At 38.4% G+C, this 22,521-nt stretch overlaps 2 protein-coding genes and 1 long non-coding RNA gene across 4 annotated transcripts in view; 2 read left to right on the top strand and 1 right to left on the bottom strand.

The window, feature by feature from the left end:
• The window catches only part of LOC108542074 (uncharacterized), a 68,045-nt gene extending 51,692 nt beyond the window's left edge, over window positions 1–16,353 (top strand). The window contains exon 4 of the long non-coding RNA XR_001889157.1: window positions 13,109–16,353. This is a non-coding gene — a long non-coding RNA (uncharacterized LOC108542074). The remainder of the gene's footprint in view (window positions 1–13,108) is intronic.
• CMSS1 (cms1 ribosomal small subunit homolog) overlaps window positions 1–22,521 on the bottom strand; it is a 384,490-nt gene that overhangs the window by 54,093 nt on the left and 307,876 nt on the right. The gene's annotated exons all lie outside the window — the stretch shown is intronic.
• The window catches only part of FILIP1L (filamin A interacting protein 1 like), a 279,663-nt gene continuing 276,114 nt past the window's right edge, over window positions 18,973–22,521 (top strand). The window contains exon 1 of the mRNA XM_017891884.1: window positions 18,973–19,430. The gene's annotated coding sequence lies outside the window, so the exon portion shown is untranslated. The remainder of the gene's footprint in view (window positions 19,431–22,521) is intronic.

The following is a 22,521-nucleotide window of genomic DNA, read 5'->3' as shown; positions in this document are numbered from 1 at the left end:
ACAGTATTTCTGAAAGAGTACCCTTTGGCATTCACAGAGACTTCAGCTACCTGTTATACTATTCATACATCATGTATCCCTTAATGTAAATCATTCAAGGTAGGTATAATGCTCACCGGCCCTGCTTCAGAATGCTTAATTTTCTCACCCAGCTTCTCAAGGGAAAAAGCCTTTTCTTACAGCGTTTTTGGGTATAGCTTAGGACAAGGTCCTTCATTGCTTCATCCTTCAAATTTCTTATTGATAAACTGGGCTTAAGGAATTAGTCTATCAACTTACTACCAACTATACGAAAAATATTCATATAATGATTTGTGTTTGGATTGATCTTTGAGAACCACAACCCTAAAGTCTTACATGATGGGGTGAGATAACGCTGAGATGTAAGTCTAATGGAGTAAATAAACAAGAGAGAATGAAATTAGACTTGGTTTATCAATGCCATACTACAAATTTGATAGCATCATAATTTTTAAAAACCTTTTTTTACCCTTTTCCTTCATATAAAAATGGTACATATTCATTGTGGAGATTTTAGAAAATGCAGAAAAGTAAAAAAAAAAAAAAAAAATTTGGTGCCACTATAAAAAGACAGTCCTACTGTAAAAGATATCCAGCATTCCAATTTTGGTATTTACTTTTGTCTGTCTCTGTGTGTATATGAGTAAGACTATGTATATATACACATAGCTTTACATGTCTGGAATTATGTATCGTACACAAATGTTTTATCCTTTAATATTATGAGTATTTCCCCATGTCATTAGTCTTGAAAAACATTTTTAGTGGCTGTATAGTAAACCATGGTTTGTCTACAATATATTTCTTTGTTCTTCTATCATTATTTAGATTATTTCAAAAATTTGGCTTTGCAAATATAGTATAATAAAATCATTATATGTAACATTTTATATATTTCTGTTTAGATTTCCAGAAGAGAAATTGCATTGTAAAAGGTATACATGTTTTAAAAGGTCTTAACAACTTCTAAACTCTATTCTGCAAGCGTTTGGGTCAATTTATAAGTCATCAACACTGTATAACACTGTGTATGTTTTATCACACCCCAGCAAACACTGAGTATTACCTTTCTAATATTGTAAATAGGTAAAAAATAATATAGCATTTTACTAATTTGCAATCATTTGATGAGACTAAATATTTTACTTTTTATTTTCTTATATGCATAGAATGTTCTTAACTGTTCATTTGTCAAGGAAAGTTTTAATGTTTCCCTTATCAACTTGTATGGCTCTATTAATTTTAAGGTTAATCTTAACAAATTATTTATATATTCATTTTTAGAGACAGGCTCTCATTCTGTTGCCCAGGCTGCAATGCCATGGTGCCATCATAGATCACTAGAGCCTTGAACTGCTGGGCTCAAGTTATCCTCCTGCCTCAGCCTCTTGAGTTGCCAGAATTACAGCTACATGCCACTATGTCTGGCTCATTTTTTAAACTTTTTTAGAGATGGGGTCTTGCTTTGTTGCTCAGGCTGGTCTTGAGCTCCTGGCCTCAAGCAATTTGCCTTGGCCTCCCAAAGCACTGTGATTACAGGCGTGAGTCACCATACCCAGCCAAGATTAATTTTTAATGTTGCCTAATCTTTTAATTTTTATAATTGCTTTTGATTTACAGATGTTTTAAATTATAATGAGATCAAATATATCATTTTCTCATTGCAGTTATGCTTAGAAAAATTATCTCTATTTCAAAGTACATAATCTAGTGTTTAAAATAATTTAATCTTTAAAAAAAGCATGTAACTTAAATCCATATGGAATAGATTTTGTTGAGTACAACGTGAGGCCCTAACTCTGTTACCTTTTAAAATATATAATCAGTTGTCCCAATGTCTTGCCAAATGAGTCTTCTCTTCCTCACTTTCTTGTCATGACACTTCTAAACACAAATTATACATATGCTATGGTATAATTCCATTGCTCTGCCTATGAGTTTTCTACTGCTACTACACCTTAATGTTATTAAAAAACACACTGAGCTTTCTTCTTTTTTATTTTCCTAAATGGCTATCACATTGGGGTGCACGGAGTAGAAAGGAAGCGAGAACCAGATTTAGGCCAAAATCTCCAAGAGAACTGGGAAAGGCCTGAGGCTGGATGGGGGTCAGTAGAGATGTAGGTAGGGAGGTCAGGCTAAGTCAGGTACCAAGCTGTGTCCTTCCAGAATGCCCTGGTTCACATCACACCTCTGCCACTCAATAGCTGGCTTTGGGCAAGTTAGTTCCTCTTTGTGTGCTTTGGTTTCCTAAAATATAAAGTGAAGTTGTTGAGAGGATTAAATGAGATAGGGAGAAACACTCAGAATAGTGTATTGACCGTGGTAGACATCATTATCACTCATTTGAAGCTATCTTCCACTGCCGTCATGCCACTGTAAATTACTACAGCATGGGGATTACAATTACAAGCTCCCTAGAATCAGGATGCCTAGACTGGAACCTTACCTCTGTCATTTACGAGCTGTGTGAGCTTGGAAAAATTACTTGCTTTTTTTGTGCCTTAGTTCCTCATCTATAAAACTATATAATAGTACTTACTTCACAGGGTTGTTACATGGAGTCCTGATATAATGAATGTAAGTTACTTAACACACAGTCTGGCACACAAGTAAATTCTCACAAAATGGTCATCATAACCATTATGTCACTTGATTACCCTGGGGCATTTGGTACTGATGTTAACTCTCAACTTTTTGACACTCTGTCCTCCTTTGTCTTCTGGAACACTGTGATTTGGTTCCCAACCCATCACTTCATGCACTTTCGTCTTTCACCTACCCCTTAAAATGCTGTCATCCTCCAGGATTTCCTCCACTATCCTATTCTTTGGTGACCAACCATACACTTTCTTGATGGTCCTTTTTCTAAGCTAGGAGATGGCAATTTTTTAAGTTCAAGGACCAGATAAATATTTTAAGCTTGTGGGCCATATGATCTCTATCACAGCTACACATTGTATAATATGTAAACCATTGAGAATATGTAAAGGAGTACGCATAGCTATATTACAACAAAACAAGCCATACAAAAACAGGCAGCCAGCCCGCAGCCAGCCCACATGCCATAGTCTGCTGGTTCCTACTCTAGGTGGTGGTTTCAGCTCAGGTATTTGAAAACTCATCACATTGCATCTGTCCTCCCTTCTGAGCTGTGGGCTACCTTAGGGCAATGTGTCCTTTCATCCTGGGATGTTCTGGAGGCAGCACAGAATCCAGCAGATATATATAATCAACTTCTGCTAAAACACTCAATGACATGGCCACATAATATGAGTGTTTACAGCTAAAAAGTTTGCTGTGCTACAGGGAAGAAATGAGCCCTTCAGTAGCTACCAAAACAAACTTTTAGAGAAGACTTCATGGCCTCCGTAGTGCACTGAAACATCCAGTAGAATTAATTTTTCTTTCCCAAATGTGAGAGGGAAATTCAGGTCCAGGAAACTCACAATTTCAAGGACCAAGTAATATTGCAGACATCAAAATAGAGCTGTTCAGGGTTATCTATAAAACAGGACACACTTTATAGGAATGGAACAGCTGTTTCCCCATTTCTGTTTTAAAAGGGGAAATAGGCTATAGGGCTCTGGGGTATATGCTAAGCATATGGAGAAAATTTATTTGCTTAAAGAAAATGTGACATGGAGTTGGCAAAGGGCTCGGTTTTTAAGAGATAATATCCTGGTGGGTGAAATTAAGAGGATAAGAAGAATATATACCAAGTCATTTCAGCATTGTGATTAATGAAAAAGGAAACAGTCATAAACACTGAAAGGAAGAAAAGAAAAGTAAAGTTGAAGCTGAAAAGAACTGAATATGCTCTAGGGAAGACACTATAAGAACTAAGTATCACTTATAGTAATAATGACTTTAGTAAAACAAATTTTAGATAAAGATGACACTGGTTTAGGAAAAAATAAGAAAACCAAAACCTCAGTCAAAAGTAACAGTGTGAGTATTCAGTTTCTCTAAATACAGTGTAAAGGATCCTTATAGAGCTAGGGATAGCTGAAAATATGTTAAAGACTCTGGGGAGAATTTTAGACTTCTGGAACATAGTTAGAAACAGGTAATAGACAAAGAAGCATGTTTAAAATTTTCCTTTTAATTTTCAAGCCCAAACTTAATCAGCAGTAATATTTTAGTATAAATATTTGCTGAACTCCTTTTACGGAGAGATTACTATTTTGTGTGACTTAACATATCCTCTCAAGTAGCAATTACCAGAGAGCACTCTTTAAAATTTCTTAAAATCATAAAATCATTATTGCTGTGAAAAAAGAACCTAAATTTTTCTTTAAAAGAGCAAAGGTAATGTTGGTTTCCTTCAACCTTCTTCTTCCCCTTCCCTACTAGAAATTATTAAAGGACTCATTATGTGGTCACATGGACATTCATTCATTTATCCCTCAAAAATCTAATGAGCACCTACTATGTACTAGGCACTGTGCTAAGCCCCGAGGAGGAAAGATGAAGAAGATGTGGTTCTTACTCTGAGAAGCTGACAATATAGCGGGAAAGACAGACACGTGTATAAGCAATTAAAATGCAATGTGATACTACAGTGATGGAGAACAGGTGTGAGGTAGGGGCTAGGGGTGGTAGGGGGTACAATAAAGGGAAGCACCAGGGAGTTATTTCATGGGACTGTCTGCATACTAATTGTGGTGGCACCCACACAAATCTGTACATGTATTAAAATTCATAGTTGTATGCCAAAAGAAAAAAAGGCCAATTTTACTCTATGATACTTAAAAGTTAAAATAAAAAAATTCTGATCGATGCCTATCAACAAGACAGAATGGATAAACAATGGCATATTCATACAGTAGACGCTACTGAGTAATAAAAGGATTAGACTGCTGACAAATGCAACAACATGGATTAATCTCAAAAGCATTACTGGGTGAAAGGAGCAGATAGGATGAAGTACATTCTGTCTGATTTCATTTATAGGAACTTCTAGAGTAGGCAACATTAACATATGCTGTTAGAAATCAGATCAGCTGTTGCTTCTGTGTGTATGGGTAGCGGGGTGGGGTGGGGTTGATTGGGAAGGGATCTTAGGGAACTTTTAGGTGTGATGAAAGTGTTCTAGGTCTTGGTCAAAACTGATTGAACAGTACACTTAAGATGTGAGTACCTCAATAAATGTAAATTCTAACTCAATTAAAAATATGCATTTAGCTATTGGCTTGTCTTTCACAGCATAACATTTCTAATGGTGTTTAAAGTTGCAAAAAACATTAACAATCTCTCTACCATATGTTATCAGTTTATTTTTAAGATCAATTGAATTTTTTTGGTGTCTTAATGAAGTAAAATAATATCTAATAATAAATCTTATGACAAAGATAATTAATAAAATGTGCAGAGAAGGATAGAACTCTACATTCTGCTGTAGATCTGTTGAGGATCTGTTGAGGATCAACAGATCTGGGTGAGGATCTGTTGCTGTATTTTAGGAAAGGCAAGAAAGAGGCAAGTCTCAAGAGGATGTTGAAGGGTAGAAGTTCAGTGCACAGACCAGGAAAAGAACATTCCAGAACAACATGTGCAAAGTCACAGATGTGAGAAGGGCTGGCATTGTGCTAAGCACTTTGCCTGGACAGTTTAATCCTCATTATTATCTCCAGGTTTCATAGCCCGGGCTTGACAAGGCACGGGGCCTGGTCCAGGTTCCTCGGCTGTCGTGTAGGCAGAGCAAGCATTCTCACACAGTAGTGCAGACTCTCATTCTTGTCCTCCTTCATGTGCTGTCTCCTGTCCTGCTGGGGTGTCTGGCTTTAATCATGGCACTGATGGGACCTAAGAGAGGCTTTTACCTGATCAGAATCTACTTTAAGAAGATAGCTAGACTGACAATAATGGATCATTTGGCTGTACTTACCAGCCTTTCTTCCTGCTTCCCTTCACCTGAAAGCAGAACTATTTCTAACAAGATCACTAGTAACAGCAGCTGAACAGTGATCACTAAGGTCTGTCTCCACGCCCTCCATTCCACAGACTCCTTTGTCAAGAAGTTCTAATTGTGGGATTAGGTAAGCAGTGAGATGATGGCCCCATAAGTTTCTAAGTGGGAGATGGGATGCTCTTGGGGTCCCCAAATCCCAGTGGGAACTATATATGGGGTGGAAGGTCCCTGACTGGGGAATTTTGTGCAGATGTCCTCACCAAATCTCCTAGATGATACTGAGATACTGAGGTAAACAGGATTTGCTGGCTAGCTATTTTGCAGCTAGATAATTAGATTTCCTAGCCCGGGAACAGCTAAGGTACAGAACTCTGTCAGGCTTAGAGGTTTTAGAGCCATCGTGGGAGAGATGACATTGTCTCTATGTGCTGTAAGGATTTGGGTTCTTGGCTGGACCCATGGAAAGCTCTCAGAAGAGCCTGGGCCCTGCTCCCTAGGGAAGTGCTTTCTACTGGACAGAGATGAATGAGGATTAGGCCAAGGGTTTGGCAATGGAGAATTGCCTCAATTGAAAATGGCTTTAAAATAATCACAACAAAGCTACACAGAGCTCTACTACAAAGTGTGTTCATGTTCATTATTTAAAAATGACTGTGAGTCCCACAAATACGCTGGATGTCAGCAATTTACAGATTTGAAACTGAGACTTAGGAAGGTTAAGTGACTGAGACATGCATAGCTGCCTGCCTGTCTGCTTTCCTTCCTTAGTTCTCTCTCTGCCCAACTTTCTTCTTTCATGTTTTCAATATCTAGCTCTTAGTTAACTATAGATCATTTTATTCTAGAAAAAAATTTAAGGCAGCTTTCAAGGTTACAAAAAAAAAAAAAAAAGAAGACTGTATAAATTAAAAGTGGGAGTGAATATGAAAGAAAAATAAGAATTGGACCTGAAATGAATCGAAGACTTCTGATAAAGATATAATGGCCTAGACATTTGCTACTGATGGGGCACAAATTTGATTCTACATTTGCAGGAACCCATGTGAAAAAGGAAACCTGGTCACTATTCATAGTATGCATAAGCTAAAATGACAATGACAAAACAATCAATTACTTAAGAGAAGTACAACTATTTTAGGTTCATAATAATTACAACTTGGCATAACGCACAGTAGCTTCCTTTGATTATTAAACGAAACTAGGTCTTCAAAGGTGGTTTTGGTTTTCAACTGTCTTTTCAGTATACAAGATAATTCACTATGTGAATTTTAAAAAAACATGAAAAGCATACTATCTCTCTGAACTCATATAGCAAATTCCATTACGGAAGTCAAAGCAGGTGAGACCCCAGTGAGCCCACTAGTTGTAGGAACTGTTCTAGGACTCAGGGATATGGGTAGAGTGACAATTTCCACATGTACTACAGGGGAAGAGATAAAGCCACTCACTGTGGCACAGGAATACATAGATCATCAGACAGATGTTATATCTTATTTTGTAAATTTTTTTAACTTGGTGGCAAATATTAACATGATCCATTATACCACAAGTTCCTTATAATGGCTGTTTTTAATATAGAAAAGCATTATTCCAGAGTACCATTTTCTCTGTTGTACATCTTGCTGCATTCATGCCCTAGGGCTAGAGTTTATTTACACTGGCTAGTTTATACTTTCCTCACTAAACCCTCCAGTTTCCCTTACTTTTATGCCAAAAAAAGGACACAGAGTTTTTCCTTTTTGTAATTTACATCTGTAGAAAATATGTCCAAGTCAGGATGTCCCTTTCATCCACAGGAAGACTCTGGGGCCACCTGACTCATCAACATGACAAACCCAGAAATAGAAAATGCAATCTAGCTAAAAGAGAGAGACAAGTGGAAACTTTTAAGCCAGCACACAGCTAAGGTGTTATGTCATATGAAATTAATTCTCTGAGGTCAGCGATTAGAGTTAGGTTACAGCTCAAACATAATTCTGCCTGCTAATTACCTGATCTACTACAACATTTATTTCACTGAGAGATGCTCAGCTATGACTTCCAAGGGTGGGCTAGGGATAGATGGAAGATAGCAGACAGCCAGAGAAACAGCAACTCCTTCCTTTTGCAAACAGATGTGTCTCCCAGGCCCCTAACTAAAATGATTATTTCCTGCTTTTCTGAGTGAGGGATCAGATGTGTCCTACTCTTCCCTTTCCAACAAAACGAAGCACCTGAGATCCCAGACTCTTCAGTGAAGTGCAAAAGATGACTGAAGAAATTGAGTTACGTTCCGTCATGAGAAGCATTAGAGTAACATGATAATAAAACCACCCTCCCTATGGGAAAGAGGAGGAAGCCAGGGAATAAATGGTGTGGCTAGAATGATGCATTTATATATTTCTTTCACTTCCAAAGACTGACCTCTCCCAGTAAAGAGATTTGGAGCGGCACTAAGAAGAAATGGCAATTGCCAAATGGAGATATTGGAATAATGCAAGTACTGTGAACGGGGCAGCTCTGAAATACAGAGAATAAACAGCCCTTACTTAAAGGGAAGCATCAAGCAGTGCCTGAGGGATTGTGCGGGAGTGGCTGGTGGGGATGAGGTACAGAGTGAAAACAGGGGGATCTGAGAGTTAGCACCTGACATGTGAACGCATATACATCTAATCAATTCACACACCATTGACATCAATCATAAAAAGAGCAGCAGCAGTAGCTGCTGCTGCTGCTAGACAGCACACAGTGCCAGGTCTTGTCCCTAGAGCCTTGTGTCTACTACCTCGCTGAGGAGTGCTGTCCCCTTTCTTCTCACATGGGTCCACGTGGCCTTTTGCCATTTGGGGATGTGTTTCCTCTTCTAGGATGTCCTTAATGTTCAAGAAAGGCTATTGGTGCTTGTGGTGAGGACTGTGAGGACAGGGAGGGAACCAGGACCTACCCTGTGACTGGTTTGCTGCAGGCTCCTAATCACATGAGGCGCTGAGAAGGTCAGGGTCACCAGCTGTGACCTGGGGGCCAGTGGAAAGGCCTGTACTCCCCAGCCTCTTGCTTTCTCTCATTATTCTCATTTCTGCCCCTAAATCTACTCACTGTGAAAGAAAAGAAGGGAAAGACTGATGCCTGTAGCTGAAGTGTGCAGTTAAATGGTCAGAAACTAGACTTCTCACATGTAATTGAATCATCATTGTGCTGGTGACAGAGTTAAGACAGTTGAAGAAATGGTTGCTAGTCCAACTTCCAATTTTCAAGTTATTGTTGGGGTTGAAATATCTCTCACCTCAGAATTTTTATTTTGGAAACTCTCCAAAGCACACTTTTAACCACATTCAAGTAACTGAAACAGGAAAAAAATAGCAATATTTTCAGCCACATTAAACTCTAACCAGATACTCTTAAAAAACTTTTTGTATGTACACAGCACCTTTTATTGTAGCGGAGTCATGTTGTTCAGTTCTGAACTGTATCCGCCATAGACTGAAAATACTAATACTTTAAGAGCCATGGTAACCACCTGACAAATACATTCTCTCCACATAGGAGGTAAAGAGGACCCTAGTGCTATCTCTTAATTCTCCCTCTCTACCCAGGCCACTGGAAATCCAAGTGAAATTAATGTAATGAATATTTACTGAATACCTTCTTTGTACCAGGAACAAAGGTGAAGAACACTGGGAAGTTGGCATAAATTTAACCAACCTGCAAAGTGAAAATGATAGCAGGTTTAGGACATCCGTACAAAGTGTTAGGGCCAGGACCTACCTTACTGGCCCACCTGAAAGACAGCATTTCTGACACTTTTTCTTCTGTTAACCATCAGGCAGAGAGAAATGCTTTTGGCCTTTAGAGAAAGAGCCGTGTGAAGGAAAATTAATGATAGGCTGCCTGCAGTCCATGAATTCCCAGGTCACTATCCTTGGGACCACCCAGAGCACAGCCTGGGAGTACCCTGTTCAGGCAGTACTTAGACCCCCAGCAACCACTTGGACCCTTCCATTCTCCACATGAGAGCCAAAAAGATCTTTCCCAAAGGTAAATGGGATCATGTAACCTTCCAGGTTAAAACTCCACAGCAGTTTGCTTTTATACTTAAAATAACATCCATACTCCCTAGTACCACCCGCAGGGCTCCCCCAACCAGGACCCTACTTCCTCCTTCAATCCACTGCCTCCTCTTTGGCCCACAATACCCCACCCATGCTGACATCCTGGAGTGCTAGAACATGCAAACTCCTTTCTTGCCCCAGAGCCTTCACACTTATTGTTCTCAGACCTGAATGCTTCCTCCTCTAGCTCCTTCACATCACTCCCATCTCAGGTTAAATGGCGCCTCTTCAGAGAGAGGTCTCCTCTGACATCTGAGGTTCACTCCCTCCCCCAATTCTCTGCCACGATTTTCTCTTCCTTTCTATTGCAGCACTATTACAAGATGTACTTATTATCTGATTTGTTACCTTGTTTTTATTTGATCCTTCCCATAGACTTTACATTCCAAGATAGGACGGACGAATAACATCTGCTTTTTAAATATCATTTCCCCAGTATTCAAGATATGCCTGGACATAGTGGACATGTAATAAATAATTGTTGAATAGATGAATGAAATGAATATAATTGCAAATAATAAATGTTTTATAAAGAAGGGCATCTTTATATTTTGTTTTTACTACCATAAATACTATTGTACTACCATAAATCCAGATTACTATTAGAGGTTTTTCATGTATTCATTTTAACCAGGACCACCCTGACTGGACTTGAGAAGCTGAGAGAATGGAGAGCTGATGTATAGCTGCAATTAGAACATTTCAAAACGATTGTTTTAAAACACTAGGGTTGGCACACAATGCATTTTGAATAAGGGGGAGAGGGGTTAGTCCTTCTAATTTAAAGCTATTTGTGGTTGAGAGCAGAGTTCCTATTATGTATGTGGCATGGTGTTCCTTAACTCAAGAAAAATTATAAAGAAACTTAACGTGAAGCACCAGAACACTAAGAATGAATAGCACAGTATATTCCTGGGGAGCTGTTGTGAAGCTGGCCTAAGGGGGAATACCCTTGTCACTTTGCCATTTGGCTCTGGCCTAGGCTGCCAAATCATGGAGTTGCTGGAAACTAAGAAGTACCCTGGGTGCTAGTCTTATTTTTCCAACCATGCCCAGTGGCTAAAATGGAAGACCCAGAGTCTTCACACTGTGTCCTGTGTGGTTCTTCAGCCAGCAAAACTAAATCTTGTAGGTTACCAGGAGCCCACCCACAAGAGAAAGGGAGGTCTAGAATTGTCTTACTGCCTAGGGAAGATCTCTAGAAGCCCTGCAGTGGGTCCTGCGTACCTGTACAAAGCATGAACAGCAGTCTTTCTCCAGTCACCTCCTGATTTGCTCAAGGGATAGGCCCAAACTTTTCCCTTGGTTTCCTCCATGCATTTAATTTCTCTGTTAGGACTATAGCTCCGCTCAGCACCGAGTTTATTTGCATGGGGTTCTGCTTCCTTGCATAATTCTTATCTTTCCATATCTCTTGCTACTCATTCCCTATCTGCTGCTTGGGATCAGGCCCCAACCCAAGTAGCACACCTGGAATTGTGCTGCAGCCACCTGCCGAGATTCTCCTTGCAGTGTTGAAATATCTCACTTGTAACATATGCTACTGGTTCTGCTTCTGGGAGCAGCCTCACCTATTTCTAGCCCCTCCATGAGGCCAGCCTCTGAGGTCCCAGCATCCTTCATCAACAAACATGCATTGAGGTGACACCAGGGGCCCCCTCAGAGCACCAGGATAAGTTTGATTGAGGTGGGAGTGTAAATTAGTTCAACCATTGTGGAAGACAGTGTGGTGATTCCTCAAGGATCTAGAACTAGAAATACCATTTGACACAGCAATCCCATTACTGGGCATATACCCAAAGGATTGTAAATCATTCTATGATAAAGACACATGCACACGTATGTTTAATGTGGCACTATTCACAATAGCATCACATGTACACATATGTTTATTGTGGCACTATTCACAATAGCAAAGACTTGGAACCAACCCAAATGTCCATCAATGACAGACTGGATTAAGAAAATGTGGCACATATACACAGTAGAATACTATGCAGCCATAAAAAAGGATGAGTTCATGTCCTTTGCAGGGACATGGATGAAGCTGGAACAAACTATCACAAGATCAGAAAACCAAACACCACATGTTCTTACTCATAAGTGGAAGTTGAACAATGAGAACACACGGACATAGGGGGGGAAACATCACACACAGGGGCCTGTTGGGGGTGGGGGGCTAGGGGAGGGATTACATTAGGAGAGATACCTAATGTAGGTGATGGGTTGATGGGTGCATCTAACCACCATGACACGTGTATACCTATGTAACAAAACAGAACGTTCTGCACATGTAGCCCAGAACTTAAAGTATTAAAAAAAAAAAAAAAGTTTGCTTGAATTCAGGGATCACTTTGGGGAAGCTGTGACTGAAGTGGTTTATCTAAGGCTTTATGTCAAATACAGGGCACGCAGTAGTATCAAAGTTAAAGCTGAGCCACACAATTTTCATGAGTACAAAGCTGGATGCCATAGCCCTGTCCTTGAGGCACAGGGGCAGCTGCCAGGGCTGAAGCCATCCTACGCTTTCCTGCCAGGGTGCCTGGGTTGACTCTGTGTCCTCTGCCTAGGATGCCCTCCTTCTTACTCTTTTCCTGCCAGAAACCTACTGCTCCTTGCCCAAGGTGTCCAGTTCAAATAGGTGCATCCCCACCCCCACCCCGTGAGGCCTCCCTGACCTCCACCTCAGGAAGACTCAGAAAACAGGTTACTCAGCCCTACGTTAGAACACCTAGCCTATTAAAATGAGAATTTCATACCCTCTCCTATTAGACTATGAGTTCCTGAGTGACAGAGACGGGACAACATTTTATTTTGTCTTTAAAGGACGAAGACCTAGCACAGAGCTAGGTGCCACACCTAGCATGGTTGGTGTAATACCTCTTTATAAGATGTGCAATTAATACAGAAAACAGGATTAGAATGAAATAGCATTTTTAGACAGAAGGAGGCTGGGAGGGGAAAAAGACTTCTAACTCGTGTATTTTCCTGTTCAAAAGGAACCTTTTAGCCAAGGAGAAGACATTGGTCCAATTTGAGATGTTGCTAGAATTATCCCTTCCCTCTCTTTTTCTCTACATTTCAGAGAACCAGTGCCTGTTTGGAAAAGTACTATGGGCACACAAGGAAGAAAGCGATGCAGTGATAAATATCAACAAGGCTACTGCACGATGATAGCGATGCCAAAGAAGAGCATTACATAATGACATCAAAATAGGCCACTCGAGGAATGTCTTAGAGCTAAAACAGCTGTCACCTGGTATTTTGGCATTATTGAAGAACATGAAGAGATAGTCCCTGGAAACTGGAGAGTACAGATTATTTGCAACAACAATTTTCAGAGGTCAAGAATATGTTTTCCTCATTTTTAAAAAAAGTTAACCTCTTATTATCATTTTCACTTGAGAAAACTATGATGCTCTAAAATGTCTAATACCTAAACACTGCCTATAGGTAGGCATCAAAGGAAGAGAGAAGCTCCCCTCATTATACCAGTTCCTAAATAAACCTGTAAACTTGGAGATATTTCTCTATTTTATAGATTATCCAGACCTTTCACTTTTACATATAAATAATCCCACTCTTAAGGAACATTAAGAACAGGATAATATGTGAAATTCTAACTGTCAATTTTGCTGTTAGTAAAATGTCTGTTAGGACAAAAGTTTACAACCCTGGAATTGAAAAATGACTAACTGGTTTAATATGTGTAATTTTCTTATTTTTTTTTACCTTCTAGCTCAGTGAGATGCTGTTCTGAAGTTGCTTTCCTCTAGGGCTGCTACTGTCATCTTTTGTTCACTTGGCTAAAGAGGTCAGGTGCTTCATCCATTTAAAGATGCATCAATTCTATGATGTGTTGTGTATTGACTATGTGCCAGAGGCTGCAACTGCAAAGGTGGAAGGTGCACTCTGCACTCCAAGAACTTCCCATTAGTCGGGGAGAGACAAGTATGCTTGGCAATTGCAGTAACATGGGATTGAGGGTAAAGTGTGGTTAAACTCTGAGTGCCTTGGGAGCACTATGGAGGATTACATGATCCACCCAGAATACAGAGGCGACAGTGGGAAGGATGGGATTTGGGATGTGAGTCAAGAAAAAGTAGGCATGCCTGGGGAAACTTATGTCCTGTGATCTAGCTCTGCTACAAGAATTCACTTTTCCTTTATAATTCATAGAAACAAAATAATAGACAAATTAATTTATACCTCATATTTTCTAGAATTAGCAATATATATATCTGTCACCACCTTGCAGATATGTGCAGTAATAACTGTTTGTAAAATGCAGCAAAAAGCACAGTATTAGGCTTTCCTGAATCATTTTAAAGTTATTAATTCACAGACTCACATAATATAAGTACTAAAATAGAACTAAGACATCTTTTTCAGTGCAATACCTTCACAGAGGAGGAAACTGAAGCTCAGAGAGTCAACAAAAAACAAAACAAAACAAAACAAAACAAAACAAAACAAACAAACAAAAAAACAGCAACAACACAACCACCAAAAGATTAGGAATGTTTTCTTGATTTTCCCTTCTTTGCTTGGTTGCTTGGTCGCCTTTGAGCGGGTGGGACTGAGACATCTTTAGAGAATGTGTTCTGCTTATGGACTCATAATTCTTTCAGTTATCTATAGGATGATACCTATAAGTCAGTCCAATACAGTCCCTCATTTCCTCCCCATACAGATGCCCATTTTGGGTAGATGCTGTGACAGAAAGGCCACAGGCAGGGGAAAGAGTATCTGTCCTAGGGGTCAAATTTTGAAAGTTAACTGATGAACTAATATCAATCCATAGACCCAAGGAAGCTTAAACTGCGATGGAATTTTAAGATAATTGTATTTTAGGATCTACATAGGCTGAGACAATTATGTTAGTGCTTGAACAGAGGCCGCATGGATACTCTGAAACTGGAAAATGAACTATTAAAACAACAAATGGCTAGTGTTTCATAAAGTTCATTTCAAAAGTCTATGTCACTAATACAACTGTAAGTGAAAAGCTGTCCTGTAACTCTTTCAAAGCTGACTGATCAGAGATGAAAAGTCTAATTTAGGATCATTTAATATCTCAAAAGCTCTTAAATATGCCATGTGAAAAGGGAAGAGTTTAAGAAATAACTAATTTTTCTGTATTAATAATACAATACTATAGCAATGCTATCTAATAGAGATATAAGCCGTGTATGTTAGGTTAAATTTTCTAGAAATGGTAAAACCAATTTTTAAAAATCATAGTAAATATACAGAACATATTACCATTTTAACCCTTTTCATGTGTGCAATTCAGTGAAATAAAGTACAACTACACTGGTATGCAACCATCACTACTATCTATTTCCAGAACTTTCCCATCATCCTCAAATGAAATTCTATATCCATTAAACTATTCTCCCCATCATTCCTTCCCACCAGCTGTTGATAACCCTATTCTACTTTCTACTTCTATGAATTCGACAATTCTGGGTACTTTATATAAGTGGAATCATAACAGTGTCTGTCATTTTGTGCCTAATTTATTTCACTTAACATGTCTTCATGGTTCATCCCTATTGTAGGATGTATCAGAATTTCAATCTTCTTTAAGCCTAATACTCCATTGTGTATATATATATATACTGCAGTTTATCCGTTGATGGACATTTGGGTTGTTTCCACCTTTTGGCTATTGTGAAGGTAAAAAAAAAAAAAAATAGTGTATCTGTTTTACCCAATATATCCAAAGTGTTATCATTTCAACCTGCAATGAATATACAAATTATTACTGAGATATTTTACATTAGTTGTTTTCTAATGTCTTTGAGATCTGCTGTGTATTTCATGATTACAGCATATATCCATTTGAATTAGCCACACTTTAGGCTCTTAATAACCATATGTGGTTAGCAGTTAATGTACTGGATAGCACAGTTCTATAGGAGAGTTTGCATTCAAGATTTCATAAATCATGATTCCTTCTGGATGCCACCATGATGAATAATTCCACCTTATTTTTTTCTCACATAGCCCTAGTGTCTAGAGCCCTAGTGTTTAGAAGTCAGACTAAACTGAATGCAGATCCTAGTCTCTTACTAATTAGCTCAGTGATGTTGGAAGGATTACTTAATCTTTCAAAACCTCTGTTCTGTTTTTTGTAAAGTTGGAAAAAAAGACTATTTCTCCCATAGGGTTTCTGTCTGAATTAAAATCAAATAACATAAATAAAGTGCTTAATGTACTTAATGTAGTGTTGCCAAAGTGTAACATAATAAATAGCAACTATAATAAAAATAATCCACTAGATTATAGGTTCACATGGGCAAGGGCTATGTCTATCTTTCAGTGTGCCTGACACATGGCAATTATTTATTTATGTGAATAAATAATTGAACTCTTCCCTCAGTCTTTATAAACTTTTGTTTCCATGACATCTTTACGCCTTCACAGAGATTGCATGATGATTTCGAATACCTACCTTGCCATGAAGACACAGATACTTTATGGTATAGAAAGAACATGAAACTCTTACTCTCATCATTTCCTTTTCTTTTTTATTTAAAAAATTTTGACTACTTCCTTTCCTTTTCCTTGAGAAATCAGGGATGATGGGGCCAAAAAGACTAAGGGCCAAAGGGGCCCTTACCCACAGGGGCAATGAGCAAATATATAAGTAGTCTGAGGATAACAGATAACAGAAACCACCTTATTCTCACTGTTGGGGAAGGGAGTTACAAGTATGGAAAGGGTTAAAAGCTAGATTGCCTCTATGGTGTTAGATTGGAAATAGAGCTATCAGTGTGATCTCATAGTCTTTAATATAAATAGAGCAATAGATATAGGTGTGTGTGTGTGTGTGTCTGTGTTTCCTAGCCTATTACCTGAAAGGGCCTGGAAGCAATGAGCTCACACAATCCCCAGATCTTGGTTTCTAAATACCATTTTCCATAATGGATGGAGGTCTTCTTGAAGATATGGCTAATTCCAGAATTGGGCAGAGAACGTACAACATGCTTATGGAACATTTTATTACCAGAAGGTAAGAAAGTACTCAGAAAAACATGAGGGCCACATCTGAGATCATTTGAGCATTAAAAGAAATAATGATATTAGTGAGTTATAACTCATTCAATAAAACAGCAATTTATGAGCTCATGTTGATAGAAACAAAAAAATAAGCGAGGAGAAGGGAATGTTCTTCTTCACACTAAGAAAGTTTATTTAAGAGCAGTATGTTTACCTAGTCTCCAAGTATCTCCCCACAAAATATTTATTAACTGCAAAAGGAAAAACTATAATTTTACAGTGACTAAATCTAATAGATATCACCTTAAGCAAGTGGGTTTGATTACAAGACTAACTCTATTTATGTGACTCCTGATATGATTAAGAAGAATACAGCATTGTTTCTGTAGTATTCCTGCCACAAAAATACACAATGTCCATCTTACAATGAGGAAACATCACACAAATCTAAACTGAGGAACATTCTACAAAATGTACTCTTCAAAAATGTGAAGTCACACACAAAAAAGGAAAACTACAGAACTGTTCAAGATTGAAGGAAAGTAGAGACAAGACAACTAAATGCAACACATAATCGTGGGCCAAAAGAAAAAAACATTTTTTTTTCTATAAAGGATATTATTGAGACATTTGGTGAAAAGCTGAATGGGATCTATGGATTAGAAAGTAAAGTTGATTTACTGAATGTAATTGTTATACTGTGGTTATGTAGAAGAGTATACTTATATTTTTAAGATAATCACACTAAAGTATATAATATAAATTAATTCAGAAAAATATATGCACACACCAAAATAAACTCACAGGGATAGAAAGGAGGATGAGAGAGAGAGAGGGAGAGAGAGAAATAGACAGAGAGAGAGAGAGACAGAGAGAGAGAGAGAGAGAGAGAGATAGAAAGACAGAGAATACAACCAGTGGTAAAATGATTAACATTGGAGAACCTGAGTGAAGAGCATATAGAAATTCTTTGTTATTCTCGTATCTTTTCTATAAGTCTGAAATTATTTTGATGTTAAAAATTAAAAATAAAGAGCATGGGCTCTGGAGTAACTCAGATTCAATTTTGAATCCTCAGTCTTCTATCTATCATCTGTGAGACCCTAGGAAGTTATGAAATTATTCTGATCTTTGGTTTTCTCATTTGATCACCAGGAGTAGGACTAATTTAAAGGGATGCTGTGAGTATTAAATTAGATAATGCATGACTTGAGCACTGGGCAGGTGGTAGGCATGTCTGGTAGATAATCTGATACATAATGGATGCCGAAATAGACATTTGTTGAATAAATGAACAAACTCCTCCCTTCTCTCCAACCCCTCAATCTGAACAAGTGATGCTACTTAAAGAAAATTAGATGCTTCAAATTTTAGCAATCCAAAGCATGAAGTTTTTCTTAACACTTGAATAATATAAAACAAAATGTCAAATAATAATAATAAATGATAAACATACCACCATGCATTCTGATGTTGCTCTAGAGTTTCCTCAGCACTTTGCCCTCATGTCTCCTGTGACACTAAATGGAACAGGCAGGCATTCCAGTTTGAGTCCAACACAGTGTTAATAATAGCGAATGTTTACAGTGCCTTGAGTTATGAGTGTCCAAGAAGGGGTCATGCCCTTGTTACTTAAATCTCAAACAAGGCTTCCATCGATTCGTGGCTGCAGGGTACAAAATGAGGTGCAATTTAATGTCCATCTGGGCATCTGTTCCTCAGGTGCTAGCACTGCTGTCTGTGGTTCACAGTATATCTGGGGTAGCAACACAGCAAAGAAAGGGACCCAGGTTGTGCCTGGGAAGTTTCTACTCTTAGCCAAGATGTGCACATGAATTTAAAATTACCCAAGAGGGTGTTTCAGAGTTGCTGGCCAAAGAGTGGTGTCTTCTAATCTGGAGAGCAGCTGCTGGGCACAGACATGCAAACACACACACACACACAGACACATGCACACACACAGACGTGCTCACGGAGCCTGTGCGTGCCTCTACTTGTCTGCTCTGGGCAGATGGTTCCTGGCTTTTGGGTCACCTCATCCTGCAGCCCAGTCCAGTTAGACCCTTTCTTCCACAGAGACTGGCAAGCTGTGGGGTAAGGGTTTTGGTAAGGCTGCCTGTCTTCAGAGCATGAAGGACACTGCCCGGAGAGGAAAGAGGGCAATATTTAGTGTTTGGGCCCACTTGTTGTTGGGCTCTCCACTGCCTCTCCTTTGCAGAGCTATCACTGGCCCCTGGGTGCAAACTCTCGGTGGCTTTCAAGCCTACAAAACAAAAACTGAGAGGGTGTCCAAAAAGAGAAGAAGAAAACGCTGTTGTTGGTCCTGGGTTCCACTGTTGGATTTTGGCGGGGATGAGAAGAAGGAATTACCAGGCGTGATCAGCAAAGGTACCTGCACGGTAAGCTAAGTGTCCTCATCCTTGCTGAGAAGATGGGATGTTTCTGTGTTATTCAACAGCTAGGAGTGGCCAACACCACTCTCCAGAAGTAGGATCTTGTGAATATTATGCAAGGGAATGTAGTGTGATTAAGAGCTCTTGACAGATGATGACTTTTAGGCTAAAATGACTAAGAGTTGCTTGCAAAATAGAGGAACTATCCTGACAGTAGGTAAGTTTACTTACTAAACTTAAAGTGATACACATGAAAGAAAGCCAAAATGAAACTTTAAATTGTTATTCTGTTAAGAGTAAGATGAATAGTCAAAGATTAAAGAAAAAGTATGTTTGGATAAATGCTTTCCTTCTTAGTAGCTTGATTTTGTAAGCTGATGTGAATGTTCAATATGCCATGTCAAAATCATCACAATGTGTTGAAAATGGAGAAGTATACTGAATAGGTTAAATTGCAGAGGAAGAATTCTCTTTTCATGGAAAGATTAGTGGAAGAAACTAACATCTTCAAATGGCAACTAGATTGTATCTTTTTTCTTTTGTTTGTTTACCTTCTGTTGATGTTAAGATTTAATGAATGAGAGCCAGAGAACAGAAGCAGGTTTCTGAGGTAAGGTTTTTGAGAAGTCTTGGGAGACACCTATCAAGAACTTGTTTTGTAACACCCCACAGAAGATGACTGGATATCCATGGGCACATCACATCTGGATACAAATGGGAAATGATGCTAGGCTGCTGCCAAATGATATCACAGAAAATTCTGCTCACTGTACTCCTCAATGGGAGGATTATTCAATGTTTAGGGTGGCTGCACAGTTGTGTATATAGGACCTCCATTGAAGAGGGGTATGTGTTCAGTTAAAATGGTTGTGACATATTCAGTTATTCTTTTTTCTTTCCATACCAATTAATGATTACATCTCTTTCTTTATTCATTATCTGTTCACATCTCAGGAAGGAATAGAAGAGGTGCAACACATACACTGTTTACACTACCATATTCCACATGTGTATTAGATTTGTATAAAGGAGAACATGGTGTAGTTAATACTAGAGAATGCATTGAAATTACGGCAATGTTCCTTTAGCTACAGTTAAACATGTTTTTCCTGTGATGACATTTTCTGATTTATCAATCTGCTATCTCCCAAAGCCAAATATTCCAAGTAAATATTTCTCTATGTTTATCAGTTGACACTATTATGAAACTCTCATTATGCTTAATTAAAAATCAGCATAAATACTGTAAGAGCTGTTTGTTAATAAAAATTTCTAAAGGCAGCAATAATATTCATGGGCTCTTTCCACCTGGGTAATTAAGGTCTACTCTAATGAGAAATTTCTAAGTAATTTCCCAAAGCAGTGTGGGGTTTGGGTTCTTATACTAACCCATACAAAGATACTCTGTAAAAGTTCTGCAGCAAAGAAAAGCATGCATTATTTAAAAGTGAGTGACAATTTATTTTAGAGTTTACCTTCTATTAAAGTTCATGTGTAATTGCCTTTTTTGCTTAAACTTTATTTAAGCAATAAATTAGCAATAAATTTAAGTAATAAATTTAGTCAAGACTTGGTCTTAGGTAGTGGCGCTGGCAATGGAGATGAAGATATTTTATTGTGCCATCAAAATGATGGTGCCTTTAATAGAGCATTATTGTAGGAGACTGCCATTGCAACTTGCCAAGAGTTAGGCAGGTCCAAGGATGCAACAAACCTAAAAGTAAGGGGCTCTATCTTCTTTTCTTCCGATTACAGACCGTATTATTCTATGTCCTAACCTAAAGCAAAATTTTCATTACCAATGTAATAATACCCGCTTCACCTTTCTAATATGTTACTTTAAAAAACATTTAAGGAAAAAGTGCTAGTAGCTTTTATTTTCCTTAGGGTAGAACTAGTGCCTACCAGCAACACACAATAAGTTTGTTTAGTTATATTAGGGGAACACTTTTATAGTAATAGCTTAGTTTGTTTGCTCATTTGTTCATTCATTCATCAACTATTTAGAATGCCTACTCTGTTCTGATTACTGGGACTATAACAGTGAATGAGGCAAACATGGTCTCCAGATGCCCTGAGTGTAGGAATCTGCATAGAGAGTCTGATTACTAGTGATCTGAATCTGTATATTGTGCATGTTGTTCAACATAGATATGGAGACAATTTTAGATACCATCTCAGCATCAAATAATTGAATTGGAAAACACATTTGAGTGTAAATACTTGAGCCTTCTTTGAGGGATGTTGACATTTCAGTGCAAGCTATAGATGTTAGACAAAAAACTCACATACTAATACCATCTGCTTCTTCAGAATTGGGTCAGACAGGAATTCTAAAGAAGACAGAAGAAAATTTGTATTATAGCCTCTTAGAAGTCTAGGGTTCAAATCTGACAGTAGTGCAAGATTTTCTGTTTAATCTGACGGTCAATCACTGGGGCCCACAGTGAAAAAGCAGGCCTATTGTGCTTCTCATCTTGGTCGAGGAGACTTTTATTACAACGTCATTTTATACCTACAAGGTGTTTTATACTGTGTATGAAACTCACATTATCAGTTACTCACTTGACCCTATGTTGTAGGAAAGGCAGGTATTACCGTTCCCTGTTCAGCAGATGGATAAACTATTTAAGGGACTAGCCCAGCTAATGTTTTCTCTAATGCACAGCCTCATGGGGTAATCTCTTAAATAAAGGACTAGAAAAATTCTGTGTTTTCGACATGAGTACTCACAGCCCTGACCTATTGTTTGAAAGTGGTATTAGCAAACAGGAAACCATGCAGATAGAGGAACGTTTCATGCCTCCCTCCACCACCCTCTTCCTGCCTCCATTGCCCTTCTAGGTCCTTACCCTAGAGTTTTTCCTTCTGGCCCTTCAAAAATCAGTTTAGTTGCTTAAAGAGATATAAGCTGCTACCTTTTCTTCTTCTTTTGGGTGGAATGATGAAGTAGAATATGGCAAACTGGGCTGTAAAGCTCTGAACTGACTCCTAATATTATTGTAATCAAATAAAAAATTATTCTGAGTGATAAGATTTTAAAAAGTTTGTGACTGTTTAGGACAGGAACAGTATAGTATATTAGTATATCCACCTA

Source organism: Rhinopithecus bieti, unplaced genomic scaffold, assembly GCF_001698545.2.
Source record: "Rhinopithecus bieti isolate Rb0 unplaced genomic scaffold, ASM169854v2 scaffold_20579, whole genome shotgun sequence".
Classification (NCBI taxonomy): domain Eukaryota; kingdom Metazoa; phylum Chordata; class Mammalia; order Primates; family Cercopithecidae; genus Rhinopithecus; species Rhinopithecus bieti.
This window is presented reverse-complemented; position numbering and strand designations above follow the sequence as displayed.